This window comes from Mya arenaria, chromosome 5 (assembly GCF_026914265.1).
Source record: "Mya arenaria isolate MELC-2E11 chromosome 5, ASM2691426v1".
Lineage (NCBI taxonomy): Eukaryota > Metazoa > Mollusca > Bivalvia > Myida > Myidae > Mya > Mya arenaria.
The window spans coordinates 77828947-77847056 of NC_069126.1; the positions used below are offsets into that span (position 1 = coordinate 77828947).

General features: G+C 33.8%; 1 protein-coding gene and 1 pseudogene across 2 annotated transcripts in view; one reads left to right on the plus strand and one right to left on the minus strand.

Annotated features, from left to right (window-relative positions):
• LOC128233724 (muscarinic acetylcholine receptor M1-like) overlaps window positions 1–18110 on the minus strand; it is a 117517-nt gene that overhangs the window by 36104 nt on the left and 63303 nt on the right. Inside the window, exon 2 of one of the 2 annotated variants that reach the window (XM_052947540.1) lies at window positions 17102–17134. The gene's annotated coding sequence lies outside the window, so the exon portion shown is untranslated. Of the gene's footprint in view, window positions 1–7604; window positions 7905–17101; window positions 17135–18110 lie in introns of those variants that run through there. The other variant, XM_052947541.1, reaches the window with a different exon arrangement.
• Window positions 696–12299, plus strand: LOC128233725 (uncharacterized; annotated as a pseudogene).

Consider the following 18110-nt stretch of genomic DNA (forward strand, 5'->3'; position numbering starts at 1 on the left):
GAAGAGTAAATCTAGCTCGTGGCAACAAGTGAAATTAACACTTTGTGACTCGCTCCCTTCTCGCTCATATATACACATGAATCTATATTTATGCATATTGATAGAAAGAATAGACACGTCGGAATACATTTCCTCATTACCATGTGAGACCAGCGCTTAAGGAAATAATTTGTCCACACAATGACCGTAAGGCATTTGCACTAAAGCAATTAGACGACGGTCAGTCAGATTAGAGCTATTTACCCTTCCTATTGACACAAGTGATTAGACTGAATGCGAGATCGGGACCAGGCAAAGACTGGCCAGAAAAGACGCAATCAGAGCGTTTTCCCAGATACGTTTTTCATCTAACCTATTGATTTGTTGTCACTTTATTATCAAAAACACGCAAAGGTCCAGGGACATATAAAGGATATTAAATGGCTATGGCTATTGCGGTAGATGAAAGATGTCCACGGCAGGGTGTTATTAGGATTGTCTACGTTCTAGTCTCAGATGTATTGACAGGTTTAGCCTGGTTTATCCTTTAGAAGTATTTTTTATACTTGCATTTGCGTATACATGTTTATTCCACATTTTCTATCTCAAAGAGAAGCATTACAGCGATTTCTATATACATGTACTACTTAAAGATGCACTCTTACTCCCAAATAGAATTACATCAATTAATATAATTGTTTTAATATACAAAAAGGATGAATAAATGTCAAAACCAATGGTTCTTATGAGGGAAACCGAGTTTAATTTGAAAGAGAGGTGCAGAAAACACGGTATTTCTAACATATCAAATGATAGTAGATCAGAGTAAATCTTTAAGCATTCACCAATCATTTAATATTTTTGCGTTTTCAGATAGTAAATACATGGTCCTAATATTGTTATTAGTAATTAATATTTTCCAAATGTGCATTGTTTAGTAAGTAGTTTCAGGTAAACCACTCAAAAATTATGTTTGTTATATATGTGTTTGTATTGATTTTTTAATATTAAAGAGTGTCACTTAAAAGAGTTATAAGGATCACCTCACGCTGATATAGCACGCCTTGACTTTTGTAGAAAACAATGCTAATTAGTCCTTTACACCCGAAATTGTGACTGATAATAATTAAGACAAATGATAATACGATGACAGCCAACTTAACACCTATGAAACTTCAACGTTTGCTTAATTTCCAGTCAAGTGCACGTCTCATAAAAATGCAGTTCCTTCTTTTTGATGCGTCGTACTAGGATATTGGTATATTATTTTGTGCCATTTTAGAAGGTTATTTCACGAGATACAACAAAGCATATTCTCCAGCAATGACTGTTTTACAACGTTTGAAGCGTATACTCTGGAACAGTTGTTTAATTGGAAACAAACAAGCAACATAAATTAGTAAACTATGATTAGAAAACATACTTTGATAAACTACCGGAGCCAGTCAAAACCTAATCAAGATTTCTAACATAATAGCATAAAGATCAATATATCGGAAAACACACGGAAAAGGAAACAATAAACATTCAAGATATGGAACGAATGCCACCAATTTCTGCAGATCTATTATTACCATCGCGGCTAGACGTTACGCAGATTATGCATAAGCACAGGTGGAACAGTTGAGTTCTTAAATCTTAAACGGATTTTCTTACGTTTAAATGTGTCAGTCAATTTTTGTACTTTGAGAAAATACTTGGTTTGGGTATGTACTGTTCTAAATTCTTGATAGTTTACGCCAGCACAATTGCTCATGTCATTTTCAACGTCATTAAAAACATGTTGACACGATTGACTGAAATTTTCGTAATTGATTGATGATCAAATTCCTTAATTTATCAAATACAATGTATCGTAATGCAAGTAATGGAAATATAAATTAAATGATGATGTTTTTATTTTATTTTCATCTACGTTTAATTTCGTGTCCGTTCGTCTGTTTAAGTTTGGTGTTTCTTCAAATGTAAGTTTAATGACTTAAATAAAATTTCATATATTCGTAAAAAACACACATTTTCATTGGTAATTGTCCCGGCTTTATGAGTATTTTCTAAAAACATTAACAATGGATTGAAGTTTGTACAAACAAATCGGAAAAAACACCGAGTGAACGTTAATTGTACCTTTCTTTCTATAATAAAACAGTTGACATATTGTTCCTTCACTGTCAATCATAGTTACCTCGCGCATGCGCAGAGGGCAGAGTGATCTATAGACGACTGTACCAAATCATGTAGACCGACAAATTTCTCTCTATGAAAATAAATATTTGTATTCAGCGTCAAATCTGCTCTACATAATATGGCGCTTCAGTAAATGGGCAGTGTATTCTCGATAGCCATTGGCCCACAAATATGTGCGGACACAGAATGTGCTTCGTAGTTTCCCGATTTGGACGATAGAAACGCAAAGACATCCGAATTTGCGATGCTAATATCAAGTCAAATTTAGTTATGGCACAGTAATGTTTTCCTCCCTCCGCTGTCTTTTAGTTTTATTTTCTTAGCAGAAATCAATGGCCGTATCTAGACGGGGAACGATAGTATATGAGAAGCCATTTCCGAAGGTAAATGCCAATTACTTGATTCCCTCTATATATTTCTTCCTTGATATAGGCCGCTAAATTGGTCTGTATTGGGCATAATAAACAAGACTCTAGGCAAGAAAGACCCGACGCGTCTGCATCCGAAGACATCGATTGATCCTTTGCCTACTTAAGAAATCCGGCAATCGCACGTAAATAATTCACCAATTTCTTCTTAAACTCCTAACCACTGTATCGATTTAGAGGGTGCAAGAAAAGCCTAAGACTTTGTCACAAGATATGGCAACATTGAGCTCCGCAAATGAGTCAGTTGGTGATGGATGATAGCGCGCAAAGCGTGGCAAAATCGTCCGTTAAATTGTAATCAAATTATAAAGTGGTAGTTTTACGCGAACCCTGGTCGGTACCAGGTATCGTGATTGTGTGGTTGACTCAATGAAATTAAATTGGAAAAAAGCAGGCGAGTTCTCCCCTAGTCTCCCAGAGGAAAAACAGAAATTGAATAGAGGCTACAACTACGACCAAACATGTTAGCTAATGGATCGTGGTCTCTGATGGGGTCAGAATATCACACGTATTCCATCGCGCTTGCAAGACGGAAAACATATATTAAATGACAGGGCAAAGCAGATTATAAACTCACAATGCAACACTCCATTAAGCCAAATGCAAATATGACATAACAAGAATAAAATATTCAGCAACATTATATGTTGATGCGGTGGCGTAAATTTAATTGGAACATTTCTGTTGTTTAAGAGCATCTGACCACAGACCTGTTCAAGATGAAAGATACCGTACGGATCGTGGCTTATCCCGAGGCTTATCCTTTGACAGCACATTTGTCCGAGCGCGAACTATTTTTGATTTGGGGGTAATTTCAAGAGAAAAATGAGGAAGTGGATTTGATATAGTTTAAACACATTTTAAAAAAATAAACAAACATAGCATACGACGTACTTCTGGTTCCAATATCACAAAATAATCAAGTAAAATTTCAATCTAAACGTATGCTTCAAAATCTTGTATGTTTTTTTTTATACTTTTTGAAAATGTATTTTCTCTTTGAATGTGTTGATAAAAAGATGTTATCAAAGAAAACTTATTCTAGAGCGAAATATATACTTGAGTAATTGTTTAAAAAACAAAGAATTTGTCTCAAGTACAATTTTGGCTGCAAAATATTTTCCATTGGAATCTTGACTTAAGACGTTAATCAAGAAATTCTATGATAGAATGTGCTTTAAAAAGCTGTAAAAAACATATATGATTTTTAATAAAGTTTGCCGCTATGTGAAAAAACGAATTGAGATTGAGATTTGGCTATTTTCGTGAAACTGGATCCAGACTGAATATGAGGACAACCATGACATTGGGAAGCAAGGTCTGACATAAGCAGGCGGGAATAGACTCACACATATCATTACAGCTTTGCCGGGGGATAAAGAACACCGATGCTCATTAACAACTAAATTATTATTGTGACCTATAGTATTTACATTATTAGAAAAACTGCTGTATAAATGGACCAAAACTGTAAACCATGCAGTCAACGTTCGGTTAATGAAAAAGTTCAGATATTATATCTGGGCCAGTATTCTTAAAACATCTGAAGTCACTTTAATTAGTTAAGTAACTCACTTATCATACGATGTAATCGCTTTATAATATCTGAAATACTTTATTGTCATTGATTTGATTCCAAATTTTACAAAAACAGTTATACTTTTCTTTTAATTTGACTACGAAAATGTTAGAAAATTGATTTAAGTATAGAAATTACTTAAGATGTCTTATGAATACCGCCTGTTGTCTGCATCATGACAAACTTGACTGTTAGGAACGCAATATTGCTCCATTTCAACATAGGAGAAATGAATTACCCGAACGTATCTAATGCATTTAATGAATAATCTATTAATTTAATATCGATTATCAGCGCTAAATAAAGAGTTGGTTTTTAAGACTTCATAGTGATTTATTATCCATACACATGAAAATAACATTTATCTCCATTTTTTATCGTTCAAGTATTCATTTAATATCATTATTTTATTATTAATACTATGGAACCTTTTACATATACACTCATTTAGGTCCAGACCTAGCGGGTTAAGATATTACAAGTAGACACGTACTACATGCTCGACTCGAAATGAAACACGATGATACCGAACGAAATTATTTATGATTGTTAAACGCACGCACACACAAGTCTACCATCGGATTGTTCAGTCTGCGATGCTCTTAGAATCTCTATTAGTTACAGACCCTATAAAACATCCATGTCCGGGGTCCCGTTTTCATAGTCGATTTTAAATTTTAATATTTAAGTGCCATCTTTTCGTTATTTTGCAACATATTTCAACTGTCACAAACAAAAACATTAAAGTGAAAATTTAAATAACGAAAATAAATAATTTAGAATGTTTGACATTTGCGACATTAACACAGATTTAAGATTATTGACGTTATGACTAAGACCCTTCAATGGCATGGGGCCCTGGCCCTAATATCACACACATTCTTAAGTCAATTCTCAATCTCAGTCTTAATTTTTTTTGACCAGAGAACCGCATAGGATAATTTTTTTTTGTATCTTTAACTATTTTTGAAAGCACATTAGCTCATAGATTATGTGATGTATAAACTTAAATGGTCAATATTTTTATATAAAATGATTCTAGAATCAAAAGTGTACTTGTGCCCTATTTATTAATTTTGAGTTATTACTCCAGTACATTTTGTGCTCTAGAAATAATATCGCAGTGCTGTTTATTAATTTACTGCACACGCGAATGCGCTATTAAAACAGTAAATTATTAATGATTGGAATCCTGTCATGCTGTAATGTGTAAAAAGGAGTTAAGTTGAGAAATGCCTTCAGTATTTTCGTGATGTTGGGACTGAGGTTAATGCTAATGCTATGGAAATGTATACTTAAGCTTATATACACAACTGGAACTTAGCTGTTTATGAATGTAGTTAGTTTAAACATACTTTATTTCACAATTGTTAAGAAACTTAGATTAACTTAAACTAAGTCACTTCCGTTGACACGATGTTGCGCGAGAGTGTTGTGGGGAAAACTATAGTTCCCGGAAACATCCTACGTGTCCGGCCTTGTTACCACCAACCGAACTCACACGCTAAACCAGGGATCGAACCATTAGCGCCTTAGTCAGTAGTTCTGGTTTACACTTAGCTATGATAAGAAATGATTACTTTTTGTTTAGTTAATGTCAGTATGTATTGGTACATGTATATACTGCAAGCCAAAACGACCATTCTTAAATTGTTTTATCAACATCCGAGGACGGTCAAATGCCATTAAAATAACAAATCTCATTTTATAAAATCATATGAAAAATAATAATCTACTATTTCATCAGTGCCGGTGAATTATGATTCTGTTTAATCTTCCATTTGATTAAAAAACAATCATCATTGCTTTTAAATGTTAAATAATTGATAGCATTGCGTTTTATCAGTAGATATATTATGTCCAAAAGAAAGGTAACCATATACGAAAACAGTGAAAATGACAAGGGCAAGCCCGGTAACACAACAATTAAAGTGATCCTCGTATTTAAAATCAATGCTTAAATATGAAAAACAAACATGATTGGTTGAAAAACCTTGAACTACTTACTAAATAATGCATTCATGGAAAATATTAAGTACTGATAACAACATTGTAACCGTGTTATTGATAGCTGAAATCGCACAAATATTGAATGACTGGTTGGTCCTAAAATATTTACAGTGATCAACTATCGTCTCATAAGGTAGAAGTACAATGTTTTCTACACCTTTCTTTCAAATTAAACACGGTATCATTCAAACAAACCATTGCTTTCGATATTTATTCATCCTTTTCGATAAATTAAAACAATTGTATTAATTGCGGTACATCTTATTCGGGCGTAAGATCTTCAACAAAGCCTATCAAACAATCAATGTTATGTTCCTCCATTTTATTATCTTTCAAGTATCCATTTAATATCATTGTCATATTCATAATACAATCAAAGTCACAATTGATATCGGCATATCCGTCAATCGTTAGAATTGTACCAGGCTATATGATGAATTGATATTGTTTCACGAAATACACACCGAGATCAGCGATGTTTTTTATTTTAAAAAGTAGTCCCGTGCTTAAACCATGTTCGATTGTTCAGCCTTAACCTCATTGCGCAAACCTTCTATGAATGAAGTGAATATGAGACGTTTTATTATTTGCAGTGTATTATGTATTCAAAGTACACCCCTGTGTATATGGTCAACCATGTGCACACTGGCAGGTTTGCGGAATATAAAACACCGTTTAAGGCGTTTTTCTTCAATGCTTTCTGGGAAGAAAAAAACACGCATAACATAATATGAATTCTGCGCGACACAAACTTTAATTAAATTTTTCCTTTTAGAACTAAATGCTACAGATTTTAATTAGTTTTACTGAATAGAGATATTCATTCCTTGTGCTTATGCAATTACGTTTCTTAAAACAATCCCAGAATCAATAAGCGTGTGGCTTTAAAAGAAGAGACTGTTAAGTTTATTTGTGTGTTCATAGAAAGTTAAGAGTTCCAACACTTTCTTGGAATAAATCTGATTTTTGCATCACTTCACGAATCTCCATATTTCCATTTGAAAATGAACACTAATTTATTATAAACGCTGTGGAGTTTTCCTCTTTTTATACAAAACAGAGGTGATAATATGCAGGATATCTCTATTCTCAACAATAATATATAGCGTTTTTCTATTCTGAATAATGTATTTATCTCTTCTTGATTTGAATCATAGTTACAAGAAGTCCCAGAAATTATTTTGGTAAAACGTATCACCGTAACATGCTGCTCGGAGGCACTTATAAACATGCCGACCATTTTCATGATTCAAACCTTTCTTTATAAAGCCTCTGTACTGATAGGAAATAATAAAAAAATCACTTACTTGTATATTTAATACCCCTCGCGTTTATGAATGATACAACGGAACGTTTACAAAATATTTTGTTCTGTTATTCAAATTACACACCGAAACTATAAATTGTAAAAAAGACACACAAACCTTTCGTCTGGGAAGCGCCGGAAGTGTATCCATGCCAAACGAAGGTGATTAATACATTTAGAGATGTTCCAGACAATACCAGTCTTTCTGAAATTTCTCAATTTGTGTCACAATTTTCACCAAACCCGCTGAATTGATCACGCCGAGATGAGAGAAAATAATACAGCTATTTCTGTTATTTTCCTTCTGAATAATTAATACACCCTGTACTCCCATACACAGGCATAAAGCTCAGAAGTGGCAGGCATCATTTAACAGACGGGAAGGTCCACCAAGGCATCTATACACACACTTTACGAAACGCGGTGTACCGAGAGTTACAGAAGCTGAACAAATGACGGATGATCGCAACTCGCAGCAACATTGCTGACGGCGTCACGGCCAAGTCCTGGCGGGGAGGGCTGCGCGCTGGATATCCAATATTAGACTGCTAGCTTGTTCAATAACGACAAACAGGCAACATCGCCTTAAATATTTGTAGGGAGATGGACGGTAATCCTGCCACTTTTTCTGTCTAAAGATACGATCGTCTTTTTATGCCCATTTATTTTTATTGGTGGATGAATGCATACAGCACGACGTTTATTAAAAAAAAATGCTACTGCGGCTTTTGACCGGAAATTAGTAAATAATTTATCGTTGTCGCATATTCATATTTTCACAAAGAGTGAAATTATATAAATATCTACTGGTATAAACCACAACAAGCGATTATAAAGAGAACTACGTGTTGTACACAATTTATTTTCACCATATTAATCAATAAGAATGCTACTCCATAACCAACGAAACTTGAATAAATAAGATTATCTAATTTTAGGTCAAGTGCAAATATACGTTTTTGGAAAGCTTAAATGACTATATTTGTATTGTAACATAACTTCACGCTGTCTATGTCGACGCGTAATGGCCTAAAATACCTAAATGAACGCTCGTATTGGCCTCAATTGTTTATTGTCATCAACAGCATGTCTCATGTTTATCCATATAGAGTCACTCATGCCGATATATATAAGTTGTTTATTCCGAGCCACATACATGTTAACATTCCCAGTTATCCTGGCTGATACAGGATGTTTGAGATATTATTACGAAACAATAGCTGTGAAGTAAAACTGTTATAAAACAATGCTTATAAAACCAAATGTGCATAAACAATCTTCTCTTATGGCAAACATGGTACCATATAAGACAATTGTTTTTGACTATGCGAGGGTATTGCCCGGAGGATAGACAGGAGGATTTTTTTTCTGTTTTTAAATCTTAAACGTAGTAATGCTCAACTAAAGACTTTTAGCAGTGTATAGTTACAGACTGTGACTAATAACTTAAGTAGTGTATATGGAAGACGCTTTTAGACTTCATTTCATGTTATTGACACTGTCTCATGTTCTGCCATTATTCTACAGTTTGGGGACATACTGAAGTGTTTGTAAACATTTGACTGAATGGACCAAATATTTAAGCCAAAGATATACATTTGACTGAACGTACCGAATCTTTAAGCCAAAGATCTACATTTGACTGAATGGACCGATTTGTTTTTTAATAGAACAATCCCACAAATGCATGACATAGAGCAATATGAACACTTATATCACTACGAATGCTTTAGTGAGAAAGTAAGACACAATGATTTTTTCTCTACTCAACACAATTAATACTGCTTTTGTCAATGCATTTCATATTCTTAAACTGATCGTTTGCCTTTGTTTCCTTTATTTTGACTCGCTGAACAATTTATTTTCTGCAGTAGTAATCGAGTTTGTGTGTTGTTTCTTGAAATTTCTGGCTCGAAAGTTTCATCATGGGGTAAAGCAAGAAGGTTCATTACTTGCAGACAAATTATTTCTCCCATGCAAACCGAATTGTGCATCCCCATAAAGGAAACATTAAATAATTTTCCTAGAACAAACACAAGCTGTCTGGCAGAGAATTTATATGACCAAATACATAAACTAAGAGATACGGGAACAGCAAATAATAACTCGCGTGCTGGGATTTCCTGAGAATTGATGTTACAAGACGAAGTTTAAAGTTCAAGCCGTGTTTAACAGGCTGCATAAACTTCAAGGTCTGTAGAACACTATACTTAAGCTAAATTTGGTTCTGTACAACCGCATCCTATAATAATGTATTGATTCAAGAATGTAAACACTATATACAATATGTTTTTACATATAACATGAACAACTACAGGAACAAGCTCAGTAGTCAGACACAGTAATGTAAACCGTGCTTAGACGAACTAGGTCCCTGCCCAAAGGTGTTGAACGAGATACACAAAACATTTACACTGTATATACAGACCATATATTTAATATCTAGCGTTTTAAGTGAGAGAAGGGATTACCGAGGTCATTACAACACGCATTCACTGGAACAAGTTCACTGGGGGTTTATTCAAATTGACCCGACTACTACCCATAGTACGCCTCGCGCCAGGCGGTAAGGGAGCTAATGTATGTATCGGTGACCAGGCAAGAGCGCTACTGTATATATTGGTTACCATACAAGGGAGCTACTGTATCGATTACTGTGCTCATTTAGGCTTCTCAACAATAAGCGTTTGGAAAACTTTGAGGCCGCGGATTTTAACGCATCGATACAGGCCGAAAACACCAACACTTATTGCTACCAGAATTACGTGTTCATGCCTAAGACTTTTTCCAACACATTGTAAAATGTGCTTGTCACAAACACTGAACAGATACTCATGGTTAGCGTGCACAATACTTTATGCGTCTCTATGGCAGTTGCAGCTGCTCATTTACGCAAAAGTCTAACTTATATATACGCTATATTTGATAATGTAAGAGACCAGTTCAACGACGTGTTCTCATTAGCGCAATGTCAAGGATCGTCTGCTGCTAATGATCTAATGTGTTTGTACGTTAGCGGTTCTGAGTGTGAAGGAACTTTGTCAAGTATATTATGTACTCCATAGAACAGATCTTCTTGTTCTACATGGCATTATTAACTATTTCACAAATACAAATAAGAAGTTATTTACTGCATTTGTGGACATTACCAAGGCATTCGATTATGTTGTACGGGATATTATATGGTATAAACTTATTAAACTTGGGGTAAGAGGTAAAATGTTAGATACTATACGTTCAATGTACATGAATGTTAAGTCTAAAGTAAAATATGACAATGTTTTAAGTGATAGTTTTACATGTTTGTTATGTGTTCGTCAAGGAGAATCCTTATCTTCATTTTTATTTTCTATGTATCTAAATGATATAGAAGAGTATTTCATGGCTAATAACCATCAGGGTATAGATTTAGATGTGTTTAAACTATTTATATTATTGTATGCTGATGATATTGTTTTGTTGTCAGAATCAGAGGCTGGTTTACAAGAAGGTCTTTTATTACTAGAGAGATATTGTGATAGATGGAAGTTAAGTGTTAACTCACAAAAGACAAAGGTCATGATATTAAGGAAAGGCGGTAGATTAAGGAGGAATTTAAAATTTTGGTATAAAGGCCAGGAATTAGAAATTGTTGACAAGTTTACATATCTTGGAATTGTATTTACACCAGGGGGTTCCTTTACTAGTACTTTTGAAACATTGTCAGGACAGGCTATGAAGGTTATATATAAACTTAGACAGTGCTTATTCAAATTTCCGACGTTGTCTGTGAAGCATAGATTAGATATTTTGATAAACTTATATATCCAGTTTTAAGTTACGGCTCTGAAGTGTGGGGTCTTTTTAATAGTCAGCAAATTGAAAGAGTACATTTAAATTTAAAAGAAATATTAGGAGTAAGAAAACAAACTCAAAATAATTTTGTTAATGGCGAACTAGGTAGGACTTCATTGTTTAAAAAACGTTCTGTAAATGTGATTAGATATTGGCTTAAAATAGTAAATATGCAAACCATAAAATATGTCAGAATTGTATATGATAAAATGTATTTAGAAGTAGATAGAAATCCAAATAATAGATCATGTATATATATGTTAAGAGAATTATTACAGAGGCTTGGATTCAATGATGTATGGTTAAACCAAGGAGTTGGGGGTATATTTATTTATTTTTAAATGTTTTTAAGCAAAGAGTTACTGATATTTTTATACAGAGCTGGAGCTCAGAATTAACAGAGTCTACCAGAGCTAGAACCTATGTACTTTTTGCAGATTTCAACATAACACCATATTTAAAGGATGTTAACACTTAAATGTATAGAATTGCATTGTCAAGATTAAGGATGTCTGCACACAGATTACAGGTAGAGGCTGGTAGATGGCATAAACCAGCTGCTATACCTTATTCGGAAAGAAAATGTCATTTATGTGATTCACTGGAAGATGAATATCATTTTGTTCTTGAATGTAAATTGTATACTGATATAAGAAAAGCTTACATAGATAAATATTATTATGCAAGACCTAATATGCTTAAATTTATAGAATTATTCACCTCTCAAAATACTAATGTAAATAGAAAATTATCTATGTTTGTTTTCAAAGCTTTCGAGTTGAGAAATGCCTACTATAGTTATTACGGATAATATTTGGTTATTCCTCTCGCTGTGTTTATGTTGTTCTATGGAACTGTGATTGTTAAACCAATTTGTAACTGTATGATTGGATGATTGAGTGACCATTGACTATGTTATAAACATTAACGTATTTTATTGATTGTGTACGCATGGGCGTATTGCCTATTGTATTCTGAAATAAACTCTAACTCTATTCGCAAATATACTATACAAATAAATAAAAGGCAATGTTTCAAATTGAAAAAAATGAATGTTTTAATTTTATTTCAGGACGTTAAGAAACACTGATAAACGGTAAAGCTCTTTGCTTATCCGGTTTTGGAAACGTAATGTCTTCTTAATGACAGCAAAATACAATCAAATTCCCCACTCTACTACTTAACTCAATACACTATTGTAAATACACTTTCTTAAGAATCAATGCAGTTGATCTGGTAGCATCTCCAAATTAAAATACGCATCATGCAATCAACAACAAAAACAACAATCTTGGGCATTGGCGATAATACATCGCTACAGCATGACATAGAACACAGTAAAATAAGCTGTTGCATTCAATCATTAATGTTGGTAGATACATACTAATACCATCACACACTCTATATCTATCATATTTCTTAAAGTGACACTCTTATTCAAAATCAATACATACACATGTAAAACAAACATAAATTTTGAGTTATCTTTAACTACTTCCTAAATGATGCATTTATGGAAATACTTATTACTGATAACAAGATTGTAACCGTGTATTAAATAGCTGACCTCGCACAATGTTAAATGATTGGTGAGTGCTAAAGGATTTACAGCTATCATTTATCAGCTATAGTATCATACCGTAGAAATACCGTGCTTTCTGCATCTTTCTTTCAAATTAAACTTGTTTCGATATATTAAAACAATTTTATTAATTGTGGAAAATCTCATATGGGAGTAAGAGTGCATCTTTATATAACTCACTTCGCCTCTTACTTCTACCAGTTCCATCTACCAGTTCCATCAAGAATGTTTAAGCAGTACTATTTTTACACATTAACTTCTTTAACTAGTTTAACCTACATGACAATGTTATATGTACAGGTATTTTAAATGTTTTCGTCTAGATGTGTTAAGAATATTCTAGAATGTTTTATTTATTCTATGTATAGAGGGTTTAGATTGGCAAGATATTTATAGAATTTGCGGGAAAGTTAAAAATATACTGGAACATTTCCCTTTTGTAAACCTCGCTGATCTGGTGTCTTGGTAAAGTTTATGACCCATCTTCATAAAAAACACCAATGCTCGAATATACTAACATTTTTGATTAAAAGTCTTTGATTTAATTGCATTATTTTGTGAGTAATTCTGAAAGTATTTTTATGAGTTGTCTTCAGCGTACTATTTAAATTTAAATCAAAGTCTATGGACATTAACAATACCAAGATCATTGAAGATATTTGGTGTAGTCTATGACGTCATTCTTAATTTTTAAGTATTCAAACTATCTAGTTTACTTGAAATTATGAATTTGTAAAACCGTAAGTATTGTTGTTTAAAGGTGGTAACTGGTTCATGTTTCTCTGTTGCGTTTGGTGGTCGCAACAATAAGTTGGACAAATGTAAAAAGAACTATTTTCGACCGACCGACCAACAAACACTAAATCTACTTAGAATACAACCAACATTTTCAGCCAATGGAATTGCAGATACGGAAGCATTCATGGAACTATACACCAGATTGGCACCAAGAAAATTATTTCTGTAACGAATCTCAGGACCTTTATTTAATAAAACGTTTTACTCTTTGATATCATAATGGTAAAAAAATACCAAAATGTAAAAAAAAATCGAGTCGGATACCGGGTTCGTACCGGTGTCGCAAAATTGCAGTAAAGTGTTGTATCCGCTTTGCTACGAAGGTTAACCCCGAAATATTTAAGCTATAAGTTGGTAATATCAAGTGATAACATCAACTAGCCAATCACGCATAAAAATGAATTCTACTAGGCATACATACCTAGTAATCTTTTTAATGGGAAAAATACGAACAAACTGCGAAAAATAAATTAAGTGTAAACTATGTGATACTGCAGTTAGTTAGTTCCAGTGCATTGTACACATCCATACCAATTTTATGTCAGTTTTCGACAATTTTCTTCTTTTTTTCGCTATTTCATCATACGGAGTACAGCCTCTTTCAGTACTAGGCTTTATCATTAAGAATTAAAACGTTCGCGGATGTTTAAAGGTCCGCCTTCTGTCACTCAGCCGATACATATTCCCTGTGTCAGTTATTGAGTTGACAATGTGACAGCCAATGAGGTAGTATTCTAAGAAAGTTAGGTGACCAGAAGTTATATTAAAACCACGCTCACTCCGCCCGTTCTTAATCATTAAAATATTACTTCGTGTAATCTAACCGTTACATGGGTCGTGGTAGGGGAATCAAAAACTATTTTAAGTCTAGAATTAGGAGTTAAACTATTTGTGTTTGTGAATTCCGTCCTTCAGTGGGTTTGTATAGTTGTAGGTACCATTAAACTAGACATATTTCAGTCTTTTACCATTGAGCGTGTACACACCCTACCCTTGGTAGAGTTCTATGCCCGCTGAATCATCCTATTTACATTGCAAATGTTACGGACGTATTAATTTGATTTATATTGAAATCTACTGCCTACGTAATGCAGTTGAGTCTCTACTACGCTGGTAATTTTTCTCTTTCCTCGTAACACCACATTGAAAAGAATATGAGCTTATTTCTAGGAAAATCTTAAATATCACAGAATGATTAATATGAACCCTATATCCAACACCAGAAAAGGTCGATCGCCATATTCAGTCATTTTGCTTAAACGGATGATTCCATTTTTCGTAATTTGCATTTTCAGTGTTGAGTCTGCGCACATCGTCTGATTATGTAAGAATTGTAGCAGGAACTATCATAAAAGTTATGTTTTTCTTGTAGCTTAGTCTTTCACCTTTCTGGCGCGCAAGAAAGTTTTGTAGCCGCTTGTCTCCTGAATATTTCATCGGAAAAAACGCATGGCATAGGACAATCAAAATGAAACAGGCCAACGGTGGGCCACGTTGTCAACTTGACCACCGTCAATCAAACCGTTTACTAATATTATTAGGGAATTGCCACCTGACAGTTTTATTTTGCAACAATCTACTTTTCTCGCCACTTTAGTATCATAGCAATTGTTAGATTATATATGTCGCAAGCCAGCAATATGCAGTAAAACCTACCATATTACAGATTTGGGAGATGGACCTTCGTGGTGTGCATTCCGCATGATACTCGAATCAGTATTTGTTTAGACATATTTCATTCAAGAAATTTCAAATGACAACGTATACTTAAAAACAAATATTGAAGACTTTAATCGGAAGCTCAAAGCTCATAATGATCATTTTCTTTAGAACAAAAGAGTTATGTGTATAAGCTTGTTGTCTTATAAATTTCAAATAATGTGTTTGCTTGAAGAAACCTACTAAGTGTTTAAAATATGACAATAAATGTTCATGACAAATCAAGTCTTCACAGAAGCTGACATAATTCTTTATTGCCCTTATTGAAGATGACAGAAGTTAATGCTTCCTTCGTGACAATGTCTTCATAGTTTAGCTGTCTATTTCGAAAAAAACCACAACTTGCCAATGCTGCCGCTATAGTGTTTATTGTACTAAAGTAACCATTACAGTGCCTTCTAACACTACACAAACAATGTGTATACTGATGTACATTCTGTATAATGTATTATGAAATAAACTAGACTATAATTAATGATAACAAGACCGAGGCATGTATCTACATATTATAACGGCAATGAATATGGCCATTTATAAGCCTTTTCTGCTTCTATACTTCATTACGTTTCGTTTTAGTTTCAGGATAACACAGCTCAAAACCTTAGACTTTCCGTGCGTTTTTTTTTAAATGTTTCTTTTAAAAAAACTTACATTTTTGTATCTGAGCGTTACATGTGAACTTCCCAATACACTTAAAGCTGCATTCTCACAGATTGACTGTTTAGACAATACACTTAAAGCTGCATTCCCGCAGATTGACGGTTTAGACAACTTTTTTATTTTTTAAATTTACGTTAGTATCTGGAAACCAGTGAAAAAAGACAAAAATCGGATTGCAGTGTTTTATATTTGCGTTCGAAAATGATGACTGTATTTGGCTAAAAGCGCTACCTACGCTTTAAGAAACAATGAGCTATTCGGCAGTTTTCCAAGCAATTGAGAGATATATATTGCGAGTTATCTTATTTGACTAAATTGAAGGCATTGATGTCAAAATCAGCTGATCATGAAACAAGAATTTAAAGAAAAGTCAATACTGCCAATCTCTGAGAGTGCAGCTTTAACGTTTCACATAAAGTACGGAAAGTCGGTTAGATTCGTTCCAGATAGTTTTTCTTACATTGTTTTCTCTACTGTCAGAAATGGTAAAAATAGCAATACTGTACTCATCAATTTGGCGTAATACTATACTAATCTTATTGAGAACACGGAAGATAGATCGGCGCGCCCTTCCATGTAGTGTCAGGTAACCATAGCATTATTGTTGTTAGGGCCTTATACGGCTACTCGATACATTTTTGGCGTTTCGTCTATCTTTGCATAGACGTTCCATTATTTCAGACAGACATTATTCTAAAATTCCCTAGACAGGATGACAACACAATAAAACTATAACCTCAATAATAAGCCGTTTTGGCATTAGCCACTTGCACGTTTACAGATCGATCCGTTCGCCGGAAACCAATGGAGGGTAATAAGCGACACTTTCTCCGAATTTCTTACTTCCGGTTGTTTCTAAGGATAAAGGCGATATAGAAAAACATCGTTTCGAAGTTGAAAAATAGCGGTTAAGTCCCTAATTGGATGGCTTGCTCGGAAATCTTATGCAGTAATTGATAGGCGAACATTGCGAAATGCTATGACAGCAATCGATAGAATGTGGAAAATGATAATAAACTTACGCGGATTGCCGGGATGTCTTTGGTTCCGTTGGCCTGAAACGTAAGGATAAAGGATATTAATAAACATTGTGACTTCCTGTCTAAAGGGCAAAAGATCGTAAGCTGCAAATGTTACACAACTGATGTAGGTGTAAGCTTTATAACATTAAACATAACAGATCAGAGTAGAGCTTAACAGAACTGAACAGAACGAAATAGAACTTAGCAGAATAGAACAGAGCAGAACAGAACACAAAACAGCTGAACAGAACATAACTGAACATCTGCACAAATTAAGCAGAATAGAACATAAAGTAACTATGCAGAACATAATTGAACAGAACAAAACACAGCTGAACAGAACACGCCATAGTTGAACAGAACTGAACAGAACAAAACACAACTGGTCAGAACAGAAAATAACTTAATCTTAGTGAGCATAACATAACAGAATCAGCTGAACAGAACAGAGCAGAAAACAGCTGAACAAAACAGAGCTAAGCAAAACAGAACACAGCTGAACAGAGCAGAATAGAAAGGAATATCACTGAAGAAAACAGGAAGAACAGGCAGTGTATTAAGACTAATGACATAGTACATCGTTTAAGTACATATATGTTTATAATTATATTTTTATCATTGTCTAAACATATAACATAATTCATTTGTAGACGATAAAAGTAAACGACATGTTTTAAAGCTATACACGACAGATAATTATCACTATTATAATATTTTGTTTACAAAGGCAATAAGAAATATCAAAATAACATTGTTGCATTAAGTTGTATTACTAATAGTTGAATTACGTTTCATATATTAACAAATATTCATGATTTCGTTTCTGCCCTAACAGATAAAGTTCGCTATTTATAGATATTAATACATATGAATAAACATACATTAGAAACCGAATATTTAAACCATACAGTCATCAATAGCCGGGGTGATATTTAATATTTGTCTGAATTTAATATAAGAACGATGTAGCTAATCGGATTGCTCGATATAAAAAAACGGACTTCTACAG